The 20,121-nt window shown below is 39.1% G+C and overlaps 1 protein-coding gene and 1 long non-coding RNA gene across 5 annotated transcripts in view; one reads left to right on the forward strand and one right to left on the reverse strand.

The window, feature by feature from the left end:
- Positions 1-14,136, reverse strand: part of LOC137220729 (uncharacterized) — a 43,765-nt gene extending 29,629 nt beyond the window's left edge. The window contains exons 1-2 of the long non-coding RNA XR_010941765.1: positions 13,987-14,136; positions 10,180-10,262 (exon numbers count right to left, since the gene is read on the reverse strand). This is a non-coding gene — a long non-coding RNA (uncharacterized lncRNA). The remainder of the gene's footprint in view (positions 1-10,179; positions 10,263-13,986) is intronic.
- A 162-nt stretch (positions 14,137-14,298) lies between these two features.
- The window catches only part of ATG10 (autophagy related 10), a 224,691-nt gene continuing 218,868 nt past the window's right edge, over positions 14,299-20,121 (forward strand). The window contains exon 1 of one of the 4 annotated variants that reach the window (XM_067731162.1): positions 14,299-14,553. The gene's annotated coding sequence lies outside the window, so the exon portion shown is untranslated. Of the gene's footprint in view, positions 14,554-14,625; positions 14,797-20,121 lie in introns of those variants that run through there. The other 3 variants (XM_067731158.1, XM_067731161.1, XM_067731159.1) reach the window with 3 other exon arrangements.

Raw genomic sequence — 20,121 nt, forward strand, 5'->3', positions numbered from 1 at the left:
TATGATTATAATTTTATATGATAGTCTCTATCAGAATTTCTGTTACATAAAATTCTTAGGATGATATCTTATTATTTAGTGTGTCTGCTGACTCTAATTCATGGTGGATTATTTTCATCCATGTTTTGTAATTTTATATTTTTAAGCTCATTTTCAGAGATGTTTATTCTGTATAATCCTGGACAGTCTAGTTAAAGTGTATTTCTTCAGAGAAGTTTTGTATTTTCCCCTTTGAGATACCCTAGGTATATCAATAGCCTAGGATTAATTTTATTATAATTTCTTAATTTGAAGGGCTCCAGGAGCAGGCAATAGTATAAATTTGAACTCTATAATCGTGGGAGTCAAAGACCTATGGTTATAAATTTTTGAGGGAGACTTTTCTACCCAGAACTCAGTCCAAAGTAAACAAACTTTCTTATCCAGTAAGTGGAAATTCTGTTGACTCTTTTACAGGGGATAAAGTTTTAGGTAGATCTTTCTTCATAGGCATAAAAACCCAAGTCCTTAGATTGCTAAGACCAGCAAAGCACAGTTCCTGGTCTGGTTTTCTATTCTATTTTAATTTGAACACCTGTATATTTCCCATATTTTCTTGGAAGATAACAATATAAGGATAATAACAACAATAATAAAAGCTAACACTTCTATAGAGCATATATAATGGGCCAGATATTTTCTAAGCATTCTACATTTGGTCCTCATATAACCCTTTATATAATATGTAATAATATCTTTCCAACCTTCCAGATGAGGATACTGAGCCACAGATAAGTTAATTAACTTGCTTAAGGTCACACAGCTATTAAGTGGCGGACCTAGGATTCAAATCCATACATTGTGACTCCAAGTTCTGTATTTTAATCATTAAAAACACTACCTCTCAATTATGGATTTAAAGTAATATTTTTTCCAGTATTTCTCACATAGTAGTAGCAGAGTTTTCAGTTTATTTCAACTGTCATATTTCCAGGAAAGGAAATCCCGAATCTTGATTTTAACATTTCATCGTTGTGCTGGTTAATTTTATGTGTCAACTTGATTGGGCCACAGGGTGCTTAGATTAAAGCTTATTTCTGTCTGTGAGGATATTTCTGGGTGAGATTAGCATTTGAACCAGTGGACTCAGTAGATTGTCCTCCCCACTGTGGATGAACATCATCATCCAATCTGTTGAAGGCCTGAATAGAACAAAAAGGCAGAGGAGGGAGGAATTTACCCCTTTTGCTTTCTGCCTGCTTCCTGAGCTGAGACATTGGTCTTCTCTTATCTTTGGACTAGAATTTACACCATCAGGCCCCCTGATTCTCAGGCCTTCAAACTCAGACTGGAATTACACCACTGACTTTCCTGGGTCTCCAGCTTATAGATGGCAGATTGTGGGACTTCTCAGCCCCCATAATCTGTGAGCCAGCTCATCATAATAAATTTCCTCATATATATCTCCTATTGGTTCTGTTTCTGTGAAGAACCCTGACAAGTACAATCATACTCTATTTTTTAAAAAATAAATAAATTTATTTATTTATGGCTACATTGGGTCTTTGTTGCAGTGCATGGGCTTCTCATTGTGGTGGCTTCTCTTGTTGCGGAGCATGGGCTCTAGGCACGTGGGCTTCAGTAGTTGTAGCTCATGGGCTCTAGAGCACAGGCTCAGTAGTTGTGGTGCATGGGCTTAGTTTCTCCGTGGCATGTGGGATCTTCCCGGACCAGGGATCGAATCCATATCTCCTGCATTGGCAGGCGGATTCTTAACCAATTCGCCACCAGGGAAGTCCCAACAATCATACTCTAATTTTCCTGATCTTTCAGCTTCCTATTTATTAAGAAATTTCAATAAAAATGTATGTTTATTGCAATGGTCCATGCTATTTGTATTTCAGCATTTCTAAGGGATTCCCAAAGAGAGAAGTTTGTAAAAGAAAATCTTGAATGTTTTAAGATGAGGAGAGATGTTTAAATTTGAATGAAGAGTTGAGGGATATAATAAGTGAAATCACTAAAGCTATGGTAAAAGGTAAATGATTGCTGTAGTCCAGTTCTTTTCAATGTGCAGCCTCCCAAAGGCAGCATCAGCACACTTGGGAACTTGCTAAGAGCTACAGATTCTTGGCCTCACCCCAATTTTACTAAATCAGAAACTTTGCGGGAAGGGGTAAAGGCCAGAAATCTGTGTTTAAACAATCTGGATAATTCTGATGCACCCTAATGTTTGAGAACCATTGGTATCACCTATTTAGGATTTAATTTACTGCAAACACCATTTTTTTTTTTGTAGTTGGATGTTGTTTTCCATGCGATCATGTAAGTTTCTGTGAATCATAAAGTATTAACCCTCAAGCTGAAGTTTACTGCCTCTCCAGATAAAATAGGGATATTAGATTCCTTTTCAACTTCTCCTGCCTATTATATTGCAGCATTGTAGTACTACTTCCCTTTAAACATGTGTTTTGTTTTTGTTTTTTTAAAGAAGTTTTGTCATTAGATGGAAAAGTAAACAGTTTGGAAGTTAATCCTTTTTTTAAATGTAAAAAAATATATGAACACCACTAATCTTTTGCATTGTTATTTAGTAAGCAGTAGGTGAGTCTTTGGGTCTTTTACAACAGATCAAAGATATAACCCTAGTTTTATGACTTGACTATCCTAAGTACTGACTAAAAGTAAGCTATAGTAAAGCTGCCTCTGAAGTTTAACAGTATATTAACTAATTGTCAAGATTGGTTCTCCAGGGACTTCCCTGGTGGTCCAGTGGTTAAGACTCTGTGCTCCCACTGCAGGGGGTGCAGGTTTGATCCCTGGTCAGGGATTCTACATGCCGTGCGGCCAAAAAAAAAAAAAAAAAGATTGGTTCTCCAGCAATTATTTCTATGTCCATGTTTAAAATGTTTTGATGTTGTTCTTTCCTTTAGCAAACATTTATTTGTCACCCTGTGCTAGGTACTGTGCTAGATGCTGAGAATACAACCATGACCAGGACTGACACGGTCCCTATCACCACAGAGCGTAAAGGTTGGTGGAAAGATAAACAAGGGCACAGGTGATTACAATACAGCATGATAAGTGTTATGATAGGTGAAGTACAGGGTGCTATTGGAACTGTTCTCGATAAAAATGCAACATAACTACTGTCTGAGTGACTTATTGCTCTTGATTATAAAATATGCTCACAAGACCGAAGCTAGCTCCTACTCATCCTTTAGAAGACAGCTCAGATTGTCATATCCTCACATTCTCCACCCTGCTCCCACATTTGAGATCAGGGTCATTCCTACATGCTTCCATCAAACTCTGTATATGTTTCTTACAGTACTTCTCACAATATATTCCAACAGGCTATTCAAATGAGTCACTCTATTATACTCTAAACCCTTGGAGGGCAAGGGCTCTGTCTTATTTGTCTTTGCAATTCTAACACAGTGCTCGCACCCATATCCTTTGGTACTCTTCTTATTGCGTGATTTAGGTTTGCCTTCTGCTAGGGATCGCTGTTATATTCTTTATCATCTTGGAAAAAGAATGCACTTTTTAAAAATTGATATCTTCGTTGCTAGGAATATGAGCTCATTATAATCCCTTCCTCCCAATACTGATTGTTGTATAGAAGGTATACCTTAATATTACCCCAAAACTGATGTTTTGAGGTAATGAGGGTAGAGGGAGTGAATAATGAGAATATTATGTGGTACATCATCCCCACCCCTCCTTAATAAATATGGCATACTGAAAAGATGCAACAGTGATGGCCATAGAATCTCTTTGGGGAAATATGGGGAAAAGAGTATATGTTGGATGGTCGGAGTTTGGACTGAAGTCACCATTTATAATTTCTTTGGCCATTGAGCATCCAAATGCTCCCCCTATTTGAGAGAAATTCCCCATTGTGTGAGTCTTGGTGAGCATTATGGTTCCAACTCCCTCTCCAAAAGCCCAGTTAGCTAGATATCCCCTCTTCCCAAATCCCAGCAGTGAGGGCATGAGCAAAACCAGGGCATGAAACCTGGTTTTGCCCAATCAGACTTGGGCATTTGAATCTGAAGTGAATCATTTGGAGGGTAAGGATGGTTATGTTCCCAGGAGCCAGTGGTTCCAGCATGGTGTCTAGCAGTATCTTTACTTTGGCGGGGTCAGCAGAAGTATCCTAACCAGACTTGACTGTAACCCTGTTGTGGTTCCTACTGTCTGATTGCCCTTGGTTCCTGCCTGTTTTTTCAACCTGGTTCTTCAGTCTTCTTGTTGATTCTATGAGCTCTTTGGTATTCTGCCAATAAATTCCCTTCCTGCTAAAATTAGCCAGTCAGTTTCTATTGCTTGTGAGCAAGAACTTCATCTTTATACTGCTTTTCTCAAAGTGCTTTGTGTTTACTGAATAAGTAGTTGTTGAATGACCAAGTGGCTGTCATTTTTTACTCCTTGACCAAGTATGTTTTCTGTGGGACCATGTTTCTGATTCTAACATAAGTCAGAAGAACTTTTATTTTATGAAATATTAATAAACATTTCCTGGAACACATAAGTTCTATAAGACAAGTGATACCAATGACAAATTTGCAGTGCAGCAGGAAGGTAGGGGGCCTCTGGCACAATCCTGTGGAAGTTGGGGAGGCAAACACAGGACTGAAATCCCTGAACCCATTCTAAGCCAAATCCCTCCTCCTAAGGGAAGGTCAGCTTGTGTTTCAGCCTGGTATCTGTTCACTGAGCCTTATCCACAGTGAAACTCAAGGTGGCAAGCCTCCCACAGGCTTTACTCAGCCCTAAAAGCTTATGCTCAAGCCTCAGGTTGTGAGGATGTGCTGGGAAGGCTAAAGGGAATGGTTGGCTTCAGGATTTGAGGCTTGAACAGTTTTGTACTCTAGGAATATGAGTGTATTGTGAAAGTTTTTGTTGCTTAACATTCTTCTTCTTTTTTAGTCTCTCTTCTCTCCCACAGCGCAAGTTACAATTGATTTTTAAAGGTTTTGATGGGTTTTTTTGTTTCTAATATTATATCTTATCATTTCATTACATTTATTTATGAAAAATTTTACCTCTGATAACTTGACATTTTTAGTTTATATTTTATATTCCCGATACTATTTTTATAGAAAATCATGCAAGTGGTTACTATCGTGCCTGGCCATAGTGGGCAGTTTCGGTCAGTGGTTCCCCTAACAAATCCCTCATAATAAATGTGTTTTCTACATATCTCTATATATTCTATTGGTTGTTTCTCTGGAGAACCATGACTGATATACCCACTTGTTTGAAACACAGGTCTCTTTGAGGTCCCCACTTTATTTTAGCCTGGCTCCTTTACTCACAGCCTAGAAGTACTACTTGCATTCTCCTAGATACAGAATGCCAATTCCAGATCATTTTACTTTCCTATCAAGCAAAATTTCTCTTGAGTTGGTTCTATACCACCCCATCTATACCATTTCCCATCCTCTTCATCACCATTTTTTTCTTAATCCTCCATATTCATCTAGGTTTTTGGTACCAGGCTCACTGTCTTTCTCTCCAACCCAACCACTGCAAAAATGTCAAGGCCTTCATGAATGACCCATCAACTACCACACTCTCATAGTTCTGTGGTGTATTCAATGCTAATGGCTTCACTTCAGTCTACTTCAGCAACCTACGTTGCAATGAACTTTTGGTCTTGTCTTCACCTGGAACTAACTGATATACCTGGATTCTCACACATCAATTTCTTCCTCTCCAAACATACCCTCCTATTCTGCCAGTCCTCTCCTGTTTCTGTAAACCTACCCTCTTATTGACACCATGATGATCTTTAGTTCCTTGATTCCTCTTCTTTTCCAACTCTGTTGGTCCCCTCTCAGCATCACTTCCTTACCACCCAGTTCAGACCCCAGGGAATCTCACTTTTATCACTCTCCTACTAGCAACTTTAATTAACCCTGCTCTTTCAATTCTCTTCAGCACCTGGCAAGCCTGCAATTCTGGACTCATTCACTCATCTGTGTTTTATACTTCTTCACCCAAGCAGGATGGGTGGTACTGAGAAAAAAAAAAAAAAATCACAAAGTGTAGTGTAGGAACTAGTATCTCCACAAATATAGGAATCTAGTCTGAGCTGTACTCTCAAATCCTATACATCCTTTCTCAGCTTCTCTTTTTTCCTTTAAAGACTATTACAAACTTTTGTTTTTTAAGCCCTTTTCCTCACTTTCGAAAACTGGCTCTGCTAACTTCCCATTTCACAGAGAAAGTAGAAGCTACCAGAAATACTTTCCTCGGGGCTTCTCTGGTGGAGCAGTGGTTAAGAACTCGCCTGCCAATGCAGGGGACATGGGTTCAACCCCTGGTCCGGGAAGATCCCATATGCCGCGGAGCAACTAAGCCCGCAAGCCACAACTACTGAAGCCTGCGTGCCTAGAGCCCGTGCTCCACAACAAGAGAAGCCATCGCAATGAGAAGCCCGTGCACCGCAACAAAGACCCAATGCAGCCAAAAATAAATAATAAATTAATTAATGAAAAATAAATAAATAAATACTTTCCTCAACTTGGCCTCCACAGCACCTCTTTCCTCCCAGATACAAAAGCATCTGTTTCCACTCCTAGCACTACATCTTTCTCCTTTGCCCTCCTTCTAGTTAATGCATATTATTATTTGGGACTCAACTCCCTTCCTTTCTCCTCAGGGGCTGTGTTGCCTCAGTTATCTCTTTTCCTTTTAGTTCTTGGCCTATAGACTGGATCAACTCATACCCCTTTAAAAAGTGAAATACCAAAGTACCTTCCTTTGGCTCTGATTCTCTGCTGCCTTCCACCCTATCTTTGCCTGCTCTTCATAGAAAAGCTTGACATCTCCACTTCCTTGCTGCTTCCTTTTGCTGTTGTTGTTTTAAAAGACCCATATACTTTGTAATCCATCAGAAACTGACTTTTAGACCACCACCATAACAACCAAGATGCTTTGCTAAGTGATCAGTGTCTTCTTAAGTTCCAAATCCAATGGTCACTTTTCAGTATTTATCTTCCTTGATTTCTTTGCTTTATTTTTGATAGTTAACCACTCTCTAGAACCTCTCTTCTTGGTTTTTCCTGTCCCCCTCCTAATTCTTTCAGATCCTTGTGGACCCTTCTACTATTTTTAAAATATTGATGTTCTCTAAGATTTCACCCTCAGATCTCTTCTCACTATATATACTCTCTCTTGAATAGTGCCTTTTGTTAACATAGCTGCAACTATCACCTGTATATCAGCGACATCCAAATACAGGGGAGTGATTTTTTTTCCAGTGGGAATTACGATTTAAAGTCAGCATGAAAGGCAAAAATAGAGTAGAGTTAAAATTACCTTTGAAAAATCTCCTAAAATACTGCATACACGATTTTAAATATATATATACTACCCACCAAGAAATCCTACACAGCCAGTTTTCCTCTGCTATTGGAACAGAAGGTTGTTTCTTTAGTTGAACACCAGATGAAGTTGTTGGCTTGCATTTAAGGGGCCATGTTATAAGGAAAATATGTTTTTGTCTTTTTGCCAAGCACGTAGAGTAGAGCTAATATGTTAAGTAAGTGTAGGAGATAACTCCACTGTATATATTTTCAGCCTGACTTCTTTCATGAGCCCTGGACTTATACACCAAACTACCTACTGAATATCACCTTTTGGATATGCCAATCCAGCTTGTTTTAGTTAGAGTTCTAAAAGCTGAAGAAGTGAGATAAGTCACATTCAACTTAGCAAAGGCATTTATTAAAATGATAACAGTGATGTGACAAGGGTTTAACTCACATGTGGAGTGCTTTCCTATCTTCTGGGTTGATGTTCTTATTCCAGGCAGGTGTCCTTTAGCATTACACAGCTGCCGCAAGCCAGTCTGTCTGGCTAGAGCCATAGGCAGCTTCAGATTGGTGGAATCTCTAGGCCAAGCATCACACAAGCCAGTAACCTCTGGCTGAACACCTTTATTAAGACTAGTGGAATTCATAAGCATCAAGGAAGGCATTTCAATTCTTTACTGGCCCTTTCAAGTGCTGTGCTTCACCCATATATATATCACCTTAAAGACCATCCTCATGAAGCCATCATGACCCATCAGCCAAGCAAAATTCCAGCATTTCCCCATTGACTGGACTGAACATTTATAACAATTTGTATGTATTAAGAGCCAATTTTAGAGACAAGTCTATATATAGGGCAATAAGCATCACCTCCTCGAAAAGGGAACCCTCCTACACTGTTGTGGGAACGTAAATTAGTGCAGCCACTATGCAGAACATTATGGAGGTTCCTTAGAAAACTAAAAATAGGGTTACTGTATGATCCAGCATCCCACTCCTGGGCATATAACCAGAGAAAACTCTAATTAGAAAAGATATATGCAGCCCAATGTTCATAGCAGCACTGTTTACAATAGCCAAGACATGGTAGCAAACTAAATGTCCATTGACAGATGAATGGATAAAGAAGATGTGGTATATATATACACTGGAATATTCCTCAGCCATAAAAAAAAGAATGGAATATTGCCATTTGCAGCAACATGGATGGACCTAGAGACTATCATACTAAGTGATGTAAGTCAGACAGAGAAAGACAAATAATATATAATATCATATGGGGAATCTAAAAAAACGATACAAATGAACTTACTTAACAAAACAGAAATAGACTCATAGACATAGAAAACAAACTTATGGTTACCAAAGGGGAAAGGAGGGGAAAAGGGATAAATTAGGGGTTTGGGATGAACAGATACACACTACTATATTTAAAATAGATAAACAACAAGGATCTACTATATGGAACAGGGAACTATATTCAATATCTTGTAATAACCTATAATGGAAAAGAATCTGAAAAAGAATATATAACTGCATCACTTTGCTGAACACCAGAAACCAACACAACACTGTAAATCAGCTATACGTCAATAAAAAGTTGTTTTGAAGAAAAAAAAAGCTTCACCTCCCCTTCATCATACACATCAAACAATATAAAGAATTAAAAGCATCATAATACAAAGCAGTCAGATATTACATCAAAAATGTAGCAACAACTTTGGCCTTTTTCAATCCATATTTAGCATTCTAACAGCACATCACTTCAATGGGACTGGACAGCTTTCATGGTGTCTTCCTTCCTGTCATCATTCATGTTCCATTATACGGTTTTTTTTTTTTTTCTTTTTGCGGTACGCGGGCCTCTCACTGCCGCGGCCTCTCCTGTCGCGGACGGAGCACAGGCTCCGGACGTGCAGGCCCAGCGGCCATGGCCCACGGGCCCAGCCGCTCTGCGGCACGCGGGATCCTCGCGGACCGGGGCACGAACCCGCACCCCCTGCATCGGCAGGCGGACTCCCAACCACTGCGCCACCAGGGAAGCCCCATTATATGCTTTTTATTAGCATGCCTTGAGTATATATAGAATAAGGATGTCTCTTTACATCCTTCTACTATCTATGCCTACGTCTTTCTATTATCAGTACCTTAATTTGAGGAAGACTGAACCATGCAGGGACATTCAACACAGTCAACTCTGGGTTGCAGAAGGTGGGGAACTGCACATTTGGAATGTCCCATTATTATCCTTTGCTGGCCATCACATTTTAGCTTTCCTCCGTTTGAAGTTGACCTCTTTACCTCCATTGTTATTCTCTTTAAGAACAACAGGATATAATCTATATCCAGATAACATTCCTTTCTTTGTGTCAAATAGATATTCAGTAAAGATTATAAATAATTTGTTCCCATCTAAAATCACAGACATCAATTTTAATTTTTTATATTGGAGATAGCATTCTTTATTTTTATTATAAAAAGTAACATATCGATAATACATTATTTTTTCTTAAATCTGAAATAACAAAAAAGTATGAAGAATAAAAGTCATCCATAATACACTTACATAGGGATATCCATTATTAATTTTTGGTTATAATTTACCATTTTTCATTAGGACCATAAATGAATTCATACTTTAACACACTGATTTGTACCTGGTCATTTTTCCATTTTAGAAAACACAGATTACATGATTATATTAATGATTGTATTATTCCATTGCTTCTATGTATCAATCTCATAAATTTGAAAATGTATATATTTTTGTTCTCCACAGCCCTGCAAAGCTGGGATTATTACTAATTCCCTTATATAGAAATACAGATCCTGAGGTTCAGAGTGGGTAAGTGACTGCTGAAAATTTACATACCAAGTAAGTGGCAGAAATAAAGGTTGCTCTAGGACTTCTTGACTCCAAATTGGTGCCCTTTCCACACAGTGTGTCTCCTGTCTCTGTAATGAGATAATGCAGATGAAGGGGCTGGGCAAGTGCACCCTATTGTTATTTATTTAAAGAGACAGCCTAAAGGGAGTCATTGCCTCAGGAACAACTTCTGATTTGGTCTGAATCTAGGGCAACTTCCCGAATTAAAACTGCGCAAAGGCTTCTAGGGCTGCAGATTGAACTCTTCTTCATGCAAAACATCATTATAACACAACAGTATCAATATGCAATTGAATCCTACAATAAGAATTAATTCCTGATCAGTGAACATAGCCATACAACATTAAAGAAAACAGGTCATTATTGAAAAAGGACATTCAAATCTGCAAGCTTAGCAGCAGACCCTAGGTTATGTACATTGATCTTGTCTCATTACCCTTTTCCCCCCTTATTTTCTTCACCGAATGACAAGTGGAATGTCTAGCAGGGGAGGGCATCTTGCTACATTGGTCTAAGGAATCTAACCTGGGGCCTAGAAGGCAAAGGAGGTTGAACCAAAAATTTTGAAGAGTTTATGAGATTCTATAGTTCTCTATTCTCTATTCATTGCTTGCCAAATCAATGGATTCTGGAGACACAGTACTGCAAATATCCTGTTGAACTCTTTTTTCCCCACATAGTCCAAAGGTGTTACGCATTCTTTTATCACAGATAATTTGCTATTGATCTATTTTCTCATTTATGTCTTCTTGGCCCTCACACTACGCAGTTGGTCAAGATTTTGGTTTCCCTGGGGCAGCTGTCCTCTTATGCCTCCAAAGACTCTGGATTGACTTTCCCTTCAGGGTCCTGGACACTTCATTGAGACTTGGGACTAAAAGTCCACAGTGAGAACTTATTCCTATGAGGTTTTTGGGTACAAATTGCCAGGCCTTATTAAAATATAATTTTCAGAAAAAGATAAAATGATGACTTTCATACAGATATAAAAAAGGGCACATGTTAAAGAATTCATTTTACTCATATAATATGAGAGAACCAGGCAAAATGGGACAGCACTGATTCTTCCATGGGTAGGATGGGACAAATAAAATCACTACCGGAAGGACAGAAGTTACACATTTATCAATTACCCATGACTTACAAAGAACAGCAAAATAGCTCAATGAATAAGGCTAGAATCTAATAACCCAGAAGAATATGTTATAGACGCGCATAATTTTTTTAATACCCCTCCTTCAAAAATGAAAGAACATAGGGCCATCCCAACCAATTCCAGTGGAATAAGACAAGTAACCTGGATAATATCAGACCACTGCCAGAGAGATCCCTTTAGAACACTGAATTTCCCTGACAAATTTAAAACACAAGTTATAATTCCAAAATGTCCTCAAATGTTTAAAAGATAAAAATGTCCAACCAAGAATATTAGAAAATGGAGTAAATATCAAAATTCACTAAAATATTCCATAATTATTCATACCAGCTTTATTTATAATAGCCAAAAGCTGAAAATAACCTAAACGTCCTTCCCAGATGAATGGATAGATAAACTGTGGCAACCACCAATTTTTTTACTGTCTCTATAGTTTTGCCAACTATAGTTTTTTTCCTCTCATTCTTTAAGGTAAGTGCTATGTACACAGAGCTTCAAGATAAGTTTCTTATCTCTGTCGTCCAATCAGATTAGCTCCTCTCTTTCTTTTATGTAATTTACCTTTTCCTGAGGACCTCCTGGAAGGTGGTAGAGGACATCTGCCTACTACAGGCTGCAGCAGAGATAGCTATTCTCCCCCTGTATCTACTTTCCCCTTCTTCATTTTAATAAAACAATCCCACTTTGTCAAGGTTTGACTGAGCCCTTGGCTACCTAGCTAGAGACTGCATTTCCTACTTTCCATGTATCTTGGTATGGCCCAGAGGATATGTGCAGAAAGAATATGTATAAAAGTATTCATTGATTAAAGGAAAACACTAAATATAATACAGTTTGTATAACCCTATTTTGGATTTTTTTTCCCACTTTACAGTGTCTCAGCAAAATAAAATAAATGAAAAGCCAGAAGTCTCAAGTTCTATGAGGCCCTGTGGGAAACATGGACATTTAAAGTGGAATGGACAAACAGAAACCTGTGAGGGTGAAAACAAGAATGGTCAGGGAGCTAGAAGGAGAATCAAGGGATTATGGTTTTATGGAAGCTAAGGGAAGCAAGACTTTTTTTAGAAGTGATCAACATGTCCAAATGAAACAGAGAAATCCAATAAAATAAGGAATGAAAATGATTAATGATTCATAGATAATTACCTTCAGTCTCAGTTTCATATCAATAAAATGGGTATCTCATGTGGTTATTACAAGATTAAACTAAACATAAGCTTCTGGTTTGTGGTAGGTGCTCAATAAATTTTATACCTTCCTTTCTCTCTTTTTGTGATTAACTCATTGTTTTATTCTAATACTAATTACTAGTGAGAAGCCCTGCTCGAGGCTGGGTAGGCACTGATGACAGACTGCACTAAAGTACTGTGTAGTGTACAGCCTGCCAGTACTATCCCTTGCCTGGAAGTTACCTGATTTACTTTTAGTTTCTTTGGTTTTGGCAGGTGCATCATGAAACTTAAAAACATCTCAAATGCAAAAAAAAATTTGTTAACATGGTGTGTTGTTAATGCATGAAAAGTGTTTGTAAATTACTGAATACAATGTAAAGCAACACATTCTTATCATTGTATTAAAGCTTTATGTTTTTACTTATTTCTATTTTTTGGCCCTGCCACACAGCTTGCGGGATTTTATTTCCCTGAACCTGGGTCAGGGCAGTGAAAGCACGGAGTCCTAACCACTGGACTGCCAGGGAATTCCGATAAAGCTGTATGTTGTAAAGATAACTGCTTAAAGTTGGAGACACCCACCCACTGAAATTCTCATTGCCCTGTGATTTTTAAAAAAGCAAGTGGATAATTTTAATTGTCAGCTGTCTGATTAATTTATATCTATAGTTGCTCAAACATGTTAGGACAGTTCATCTTTACTAGCAGAATCTTTTTTAAAATTGAGTTTTAAACTATTTTACATGCAGTAAAATCTATCCCTTTTATGAGTTTTGGCAAACAAAGATCTAGAACACTTCTATTACCCCTCAAAACTTCCTCAAGCCCCTTTTTAGTCATTCCCTTCCCTTGGTCACTACTGATCAGTGTTGTCCCTTTTTCAGACCCTTTTACTTTTAAATAATTATAGGCTCACAGGAAATTCCAAGAATAGTACATAGAGTCCTGAGTACCCAACACCTAGCTTTCTCCAGTGGTGACATCTTACATAACTGTCGTACAAGATCAAAACCATGACCTGCATGTTTGAAGGCAGATTTTCCTTTCACTTCTTTGCCTGTTTACTCTTTTCTTTTGACACAAATTTAATTGTTGTGTTAAGAGGAGCAGATGCTAGTTTTCCCTTAGATGTCTGCAGTTGCATTTTCAGTATTTCAGTTGGATCACCGCTGTTACTCCTACATCTTTCTCTAGTCTTTTCATTATTCCACCTTTTCCCAATTTAATTCTCCTGCTAGATTTTTTTTTTTCCTGAGCTTTGTGACACAGATGGTACTACTGCCAATTCCCGAATCCCTAACTTTTAACCTCGGTCTTTAAGTTTCAAAGGGGATGGTGCTTGTGCCTAATTGTTGTGTTCACAGTAATTTTGCAGCTTGCGTTATGAGAGCCGGCACGGTTCTCCAACCCCCGAGAGACGTTCTAGGGGCACTAAACGGTTCAGCTCCGTTCTTGCCCTACCTTTCACCATTGGTCATCCTTTTATTTTCCAGATACTTGGCTGTTTGTTAGAGGAGAGTATGCAGTGTCTCTCGAAACCGCTGGCAACCCCTCCTCTCCCTCAATGCGCCGCCTTTGTAATGCGCTGAGGAAACAGCCGCACTTCGGCTCTTTAGGCCGTTGAAGTGCGGGGCGGGGCCTCGGCGGCCGCCGTAGCAAACTGCAGGGAGGTCACGCCTTCCGGCCTCCGCCCCACGCACGAGGCCCACGACGTCAGCCGCCCGCGCGAGCCTAGTCCTAGGGTGTGCGGGAGGTCCAGTGCGCATGCTCTGACTGGGTCGCCTCTGGCGACGGAGGCTGAGGGAGGTGTAGAGAGCGGTCTAACTAGTGGGCGTCTCTGCTGGCTGGCTCTGCTCCTGTGCCACCGCCCTCTTGGCCCCCGGGGCCCCGTTGCTCCCCTCCCCGCTACCGCTGGCTCGGCGGTACCTCGCAGGGTGAAGGCTCCCTCTCCCCGGCTCCCCTTCCCCCCACCCCGTCGACCCGCCCACTCTGGGCTGGGCGGCAGGGTCAGGGGCCGAGCGGAGCCGGGTGAGTATTCCCACAACCTTTGCCGGCCGTTTCTTTCCGGCTCTGTTTCCCGCACGGTCCTCACCCAACTGCCGGGGTAGAGAGGAAGGGCGGGCGCGGGTGGGCGGGAAACAGCCCAGCCCCGAACAAAAGGCTGGGGAAGCGGGGCTCCCGCCGGTGAAATGCAGGCCGGGTCGCGCTGGAGCCGCTGGCGGGTGTGGATCGCACTCCTGGGCCACCATGGAGACCTCACCCTCGATTTAGGTAGTTACAGACCTGTGTTTAAAGCCTGTACCGAGACAGAAATTCTTTGCCTCGTAACCTTGAAACAGAGGATATGAAATTACTGGTGATTCCAGTGGTTAAGTGCCACTTAACTTGAAGGAGTTTCTAATCATCAAGAATTAGGAGATTTTCTTCCAAATAACGTATCTACTCAGCATTTGAAATCACGAATGGGGGGTGGGTGGGATAAAGGAATAGTTAACTGATTTGTAGAAACAAACTTTTATGATGGTAGAAATTATAAACATCTCTGACAAGGCGAAAGGATAGCTACATGTCTTTTCAAAGTCAAAATAGAGCCTTGTCTAATAGGCCCACCTGCGAATCAATTAATTATCTAGGGGACTATACTTTTGTTTGACATAGTATCGATTAGGGCCCAAGCTTTGCAGTTACTTTTTTTTTTGTCTAATGGAGCAAATTATTTCTGACTGGGAGAAAAAAATACTACTGATGATTATAGTTTTATTGCCCTATTTCCAAGATTTTTATAATTTTTACCGTTGAGCTTGCTCCTTCATTATGAGTTCAGTAAATCTTTGCCAGAGGCTCACTTTGTATGAATCATGTTTATAACGTTTCAAAAATGACACTTCGACAGTGGCCTCACTCTTAAGTGGCAAAAGCTTAGTTTATACTTTTCAGAAGTGGAAGGCATAGGCCCTATGTAGTGTTCAATTACATTATTAGAATCCTGCATAGAATCCTCCTTGCTTCTGAAGGGTCAAATATGGACAAGAGGGGACATTTACAAAATGAAAACTTGGCCAAAAAAAAAAAAAGTTGAGTATTGAGAAAGTCAAATTAAAGTTTTGCAATTACAAGGTTTAAAAATTGATATTTTACTTGAAACTAGTGGAAACAGTCTTTTCACTGGTTCTAAACTGGATTCATTGGATATACAATAGAATGTTACAAGATTATGCTTTTAAGTTTCTGAGAATGATAAGCAACCCCTTAGGAAAAACAAGTAGGGTAAAGTTTATCTAAGTAGTTTCCTTAAGACTGGGCTTGATTTGGTTATTAATATCTTTGAAGCCTAGAGACCGTTTGGGACCCTAGAGGCAGTGTTTGAAACATAAACATGCTCAGGGAACCATAACAACAACAGAATGCCCTAGAGATTATTTGGTGATTAACAAATGTCTTCAGAGGCCAAGTGCAGCTGGGTATAAAACAACTGGAAAATAGGGAAACAGAGAAGAAACCCTATGTAAAAGCATCCAGATTAGGGAGAGGCAGCTGAAAACGATGTAGACCCAGAGGCTCCTCTAATGTACCTGGCACCCCAGGCCTTATTGAACTTGTAGGTTTATAGGACCCAGAAAGAGTATTTACTAATATGAATTTAGCTTTGAAGTTAGGGTTATTTCATATCACTGTCATGTAATAGCTTTTCGAGAAAAACTTTTTAATCATCTTTTCTGAGTTCAAGAACTTACAATAGTTTCCTGTTGTCCTCTGTTTTAAATAGAATCTCTTTAGAGTTTTAAGGTGATTTAGAAACTGCTCCACTCCCCCTTCCCACCCCCAGTATTCCTATATTCCTTAATATTCCTAACACTCTCTATTTAGGCTCTTTACCTGTCTACTCTGCCTCATTTCAACCTGTTCCTAGATTCACTGACTGCCCCCACTCTTCATCATTTTTTGTAGCATCTCTGCCTTTCAGTATCCTTTTATACTTCTAGGATTATCTGAAATGTAACTCTTCTAGAGCAGAGGCTCTGGTTCCAGACTGACTGCCTTAGGTCAAACTGCCACATTTAACAGCTGTTACCTTGGACAAATTGCTTAACCTCTCTGTCCCAATTTCCTCATCTGTAAAATGGCGAAAATCACAGTGACTACCTCATAGGGTTGCTGTGAGGATTTAACAAGTTACTATAGTTTTGGTACATAGTAAGAGCTGAATACATGCTATTGTAATGATTATTTAATCCATAGTAATTCTTTAGACAGCGGTTGTACAATTTATCACTAATTTTTACTGTCTTTTATTGTCTAATGTTCTTTTCAGTTTGAATCTTTTCTTATAAATTTGATCTGTTGAGGGCAAAGATCATATAATCTTTTTAAAAAGTCTCTTAAAGTTCTCCCAGGATGATTCTGGGGGCTCGATATATTTTTTCCCTATCTTACTATCTAGTTTTCTATTTTCTGTTTTCCATTTTACTTCTGTTGCTTATATTTTAAAATGTATACCCTATTTTGCTCTAAAAGTACTTACAGTAGATTATAAACTATATATAATATAAAAACATACAAAATAAAGGTAAATCAGTCATGAAAATATGAAGCTTGAATAGAAAGGTGAGGTTGGGGTGCATTATACTCAAATATATACTGTGACCATTTGTATAATTGTTAGTGGTGGGATACAGACTGAGTTATGAGTTTCATGATGGTCAGAGGAAAGAAGGAAACATATCACTTGCTGAGGAAAAACATAGCTTCCTTGGAAGTATTTAGTGAGTGAAATGCACATTGTGATCACAGATTTCAAAGATATGCATGCAAAGTCATACTAAGAAACCCTAGGGTTAAGTTCTCCAACCTTGTTAAGCCTACTTCTCATTTTTTCTCAAAGGGGGCTCAACTGCCATTTTTATGGAATTGTTCCATACATTGCAGGATGCTTATCATACTTGGTCCCTGAGCACTAAATGGCAATAGCAGACTACAACCTCCACCCACCCTTTGTGACAACCCAGTGTGATCCTACTCATTTCCAAACAACCCCTTCAAGAGTGGTTCCTCCTGATGTTGGGAACCATTGGACCTTATCTGCCCATACTTTATACAACCTATGCTTCAACTACTGCCTTTTTTTTTTTCCCTTTTAACCTAGCATATTCTTTTCAGGCCCTGTCTTGCTGGAGCACTTCCATCTTTTTGACATGCTTTTGTCTCCACTTGGTAGGCCCTTATTCAAATTTCAAAATTCAATTCTGCGTTTTCCAGACTCCCTGTTTTTTTGGAGTCTTCTCTGATTTTCCCAGAAAAAAATTGACACTTCTTCCTCTGAGGACACACACATAGCAAGTGCTAGGATATTGTAGGTGCTGAGTGAATGAATGAAAAGCTTGCGGAAATAAGAAGGCACATTAATCTAGCCTTTAATGGAGACTTTGCAAGAAGAAAAATTTAAAGGGACTGTCTCTTCCGTTACAAAAAAGTCCAAGAGCTTTTTTTTTCCAAAAAATAATGATACTTGGTAATATATTTTAAAAACACATTGCTCTATCATATATTCAGACTATTTAGACCAGCACTGAGTCCAAAACCTCTGATACAATGTTGATCTTTTTGTACCTTCTTATTTGTTGAATATCTTTGGCCAAGGTCATAAGCCTTTAGTTCCTGGTTCTGGTCTAATGAGCATATGTGCTGACTAGAGTTAGTTCTACAAGTCCCACTGTTCAAAGGCAGCAAAAGAGTTTGAGCTGATGGATCAGTTCAAATCATCACTGTCGGAGGAACAATTTCTCTCATGTGCATGCAGAGAAGTCTTGGTTTATGTAAAAAAATGATAATCTTCTTATAAAAGTAATGACACCGGTATCAGAAAGATTAGATGTCATATAAATCTGTTGTTTGAATGGGAAAAGATCCAATTGATGAATAGGCTTAAAAGTTTAGTTGAAGAAAGGTGCTGTAAAGAGGTAGAGATATGTAAAATAAATTCATTTAAAATTTTGAATTTTCCTTTTGTTCCTTACAATTTTTACTTAATATTTACCATGTGCTTAACTCTGTTATAGGTACTAAGATATAAAATTATAAGTCACAGGTCTTCAGCAGTTTAGACATTGCTCTATCATCTTCCGATTTTCCTTGCTGTGGAAGAGATGGCTGAGGCTACACTGATTTTTGTTCCTTTGTAGATAAACTGTTTTTTTCTGCCTGCATTTTTGTTTTCCTTTTTGTTCTTTAAATAAAGATATTCCATAGACTACCTGTAGGCACAGGTTTCCTTCTAGCAGTTTCCTCAAACATACTGAGTCCATTCAATTTATAGAAGTAAATCTCTTTAATCTTTCTTTTACCCAGATCAGGAAAAATTTTTCAATGGTATGTTTGCTTATGATTTCAATTCAGAAATGCCAGTTATTTGTAGGTTGGATCTGTGTTCTTTGTCCTTTCTATCAATCAGTATGCATTGTTTTCATCTTGGTTCTTTTCCTTCCGTGTTTGGAGATCACCTCACGTGTATATGCTAAAATGTTAATGAGATTCTTTTCCAGCTTCTGTACTTCTCTCTTTTGCCTCTTATATAGAGTTTGTCTAATATTGGGTTGGCCCAAGTTCGTTCCGGTTTTTGCATAACATCTTATGGAAAAACCCGAACGAACCTTTTGGCCAACCCAATATTATTTGTTTGAATTCCCTTCCAGTTTTTTCTTCTTCAGTTTCCTTTTTAACCTTAGCTGTCTTTTTCCTTCTTATCTCTTGCTTTCAGTGGCTGCGTTTTTATTTTTCCTTTTTCAGTTGGTAAATTAGATAATTTCTAAGTTTTTCTCCTGATTCCCAGTGTAAGCCCATTATAGGAGCAAGCTTTCTCTCTTCCTCTTTATGGCAGTGCTCCTCTTTCTTATGGTGCACAAGCTTCATCTTGGCCCTGTGCTATTATTGAGGTTTTTGGTTTTCTTACCTTGACAGAAGAGGGACTTGTGTAGGGATGTTGTTGCTCATTCTTGTCAGAGTGAGTAAGCTACCTTCATCCTCCTCACTACACTTAGATGCTGGGGACTCTTCTTCTCAGTGTTAGGTTGGAGAGCATGTTGATAGATACAACCCAATTTATGAAGGATAGATCTTTCTGTACTCAGGAGAGGTCTTATTTTCCTATTGTCTAATCTTTCAGTCCTATGTCTCTAATGAGGGGAGTATTTTTCTGTAATTTGAAGTGGTTTATAGTTTTTTTTTTAATAAATTTATTTTATTTTTATTTTTTTTTGGCTGTTTTGGGTCTTTGTTGCTGCACGTGGGCTTTCTCTAGTTGCAGTGAGTGGGGGCTACTCTTTGTTGCAGTGTGCGGGCTTCTCATTGCTGTGGCTTCTCGTTGCAGAGCATGGGCTCTAGGTGCGCAGGCTTCAGTAGTTGTGGCACATGTGCTTCAGTAGTTGTGGCTTGTGGGCTTTAGAGCGCAGGCTCAGTAGTTGTGGTGCACGGGTTTAGTTGCTCCACGTCATGTAGGATCTTCCTGGACCAGGGCTCGAACCCTTGTCCCCTGCGTTGGCAGGCAGATTCTTAACCACTGCGCCACCAGGAAGCCTGGTTTATAGTTTTTTGAGTTTAGTG

The sequence above is a fragment of the Pseudorca crassidens genome, chromosome 3 (genome assembly GCF_039906515.1).
Source record: "Pseudorca crassidens isolate mPseCra1 chromosome 3, mPseCra1.hap1, whole genome shotgun sequence".
NCBI classification, from domain to species: Eukaryota; Metazoa; Chordata; class Mammalia; order Artiodactyla; family Delphinidae; genus Pseudorca; species Pseudorca crassidens.